Below are 2,500 nucleotides of genomic sequence, written 5' to 3' on the forward strand. Positions count from 1 at the left end.
TCTCTCTCTCTCTCTCTCTCTCTCTCTCTCTCTCTCTCTCTCTCTCTCTCTCTCTCTCTCTTGCTCTCTCCCTCTCTCTCTCTCTTATTCTTCTCTCTATCTTCTCCTGGTAATCCTCTCGCTTCCCTTTCTTGTTTTCTCCATGTCCACCCTCCCTCCTCTCCCTGTACATTTTCCCCTGTTCTTTTTCCTTTTTTTCTCACCCTCTCATTCCCTACTTTTTGTTGCATTATTATTGCCTCTTTTACAAACTAATTTCCTCGACTTTTCCTCCTCTCTCCTCCCTCTTCCGTCCCTCCTCTCCGCCCCCCCCCCCCTTGTGCCTCCCTTTCTCCAACGCCTTTTGATTGCGCTAACTCCCGATTTGGAAGCTTCCTTCTTGCTTGCGACAATCCCTTCATTTCCATCCATTAGCTTTTTCATTCTAGAGTTGAATCGAGCTTTTGCTATGTTTCGAAATAATCAATATCACTAACAAGCGCTGGGCAGCAAGATAACACTGCAGGATACTACTTGACACTGCCCACCTGTCTTGCTTACAAATGCTTATTCACTTGCCTTGTCTTGCTTCGAGATGTTCGTTCCACATAACCTGTGACTGGCTAGCATAATCCACTTGACCTGTGTGACGCTGGGATATCATATACTTGGTCATCACACTGTGCATTCACCTGACCCTCGCTTCACCAAAGGACAAACCCACTTGACCTGTGTTATGGCAATGCACTAATCGATTTTACGTATGTTGCATGAAGACATTCACACTTGACCTGCCTTGCTCCCAAACATAAGCAGAGACACTAGGAAATGCTGGTGGTAACGCCCCTTCACTTTGACACTCCCACCGTTTAACATCTCCCCACTTGGCTCTCCCCTCACTTGACCTCTTCTCTCCCCCACCTGTGACCCATCCACATCTGACCTTCCCACCCTGACACTCCTCACCCAACTCCCTCCCAGCCTCCTTCCCTCCCGCCTTCCCTCCTGCTCCGATACCCAACTCCCTCGCGGCGTCCCTCCCTCCCTTCCTCTCTCTCTCTCTCTCCCTCCCGCCCTGAGGCCCTCCCTCCCTCCCGCTCCGAGGCCCTCCCCGTGAACCCTAACATTCTTTTCCCCTCCGCTGCACATGCACTTCCTCTCCCTCTCGCCGCGACGTCTTTATAACTCCCTCCACTCCCTCCAGCCTCTTCTTATGACCATTTCCTTTCTTGAGAAAAAATGGAGAGTTTTTTGTCTTGCACTCTTTCTCCTGTCTTCGTTTTTCTTTGTGTTTGATTGCGTCGTCCCTTTAATTATCTGCTCTTTCACTGTATTAGTGGATTTACATTTACTTGTCACATTTTGCAATTCACTCCCTGCAATGAATTTCCCTGTTGAAAATCTATATCACAAAGAGCCATCATTCACCTTTATCTCTCCCAGAAGTCAATCTGACTTTCAGTTTATTTCACATTTCAACTCTGTCCCTTTTCCCTTTTCGATGTAATTTCGTTCGCTGTAAACCTTTCCAGTGAGGCATTTCGCAAAATTTTATCCTGGATTAAAATTCAACACTTCCCTATCTCAGAGCAGAGTCACTGTACCGTGGTAATGAAAACGTCAGGATCTCGCAAATACAGAATTAGGCAAGGACTTGATTTACTCCAGATTTATCCTTTGCTTGTTGATTTTCGGATTTCATTCTGCCCCCCCCCCCCCCCCCCCCCCCGCTTCCAACATACACATCCTTTATGGCTTAAGAGTTCTTATTTGAAAAGAACATCATATTTCATCCCTTTTCGCTTCGTTGTGGTATTCACAACAATAGCTTTCGTCCAACAAATAGTATTTCCATAAAGACTTTTTTTTCTCTTCGTAACGCAGTGGACTCCATTGCTCCCACAACAGAAATTCTCTTTTGCAATACGTCTTACTCTCCTTGTCACACACTTACTTTTGAATCTTATCTCACCTGATCGTCAGGCCGCAACGACTTATTTTTTACCTTCCCTGCACCTACACAATACAAGCTTCCCTTCACCCTTACCCAGTCCTTCACTCTGGCAACCTTTCCCTTACCCTAGAAGACAACCCATCCTTCACCCTATCTTCTTTATCAGTTATCACACAACCCTCTTTCTAAGAGTGATTATCAACCCGCTCTCTCTCTAACCGTGGTCCTCATGTCACTCGGTAGCCTCACCCTTTCTTAAAGTATGAGGTGGACTTCCTTCACCCTTTCGGCCTCGAGATCCCTTTCACTACACCCTTCGCCATCCCCTCCTTATCTCTCCTTTCTGTTAACTCCGCCCGCGAGGCCCTTTATTAATCTCTGTGTCTGTCCTCGTGAGCCCCCTCCCTCCCTCTCTGCCTCCCTTGCACCCTGCTGTCATCCATCTCCCTTAATCGATGGCCGCCCTCACCCAACTTTCCCGCTACCTCTCCGATCCTCTCGTTCTTCTCCTCTTAGCTCTCCTTCTCCTTCTCCCTCCTCCTCTTTTACTAATCCATTCGTTTTTCT

This window comes from Penaeus chinensis, chromosome 8 (genome assembly GCF_019202785.1).
Source record: "Penaeus chinensis breed Huanghai No. 1 chromosome 8, ASM1920278v2, whole genome shotgun sequence".
NCBI classification, from domain to species: Eukaryota; Metazoa; Arthropoda; class Malacostraca; order Decapoda; family Penaeidae; genus Penaeus; species Penaeus chinensis.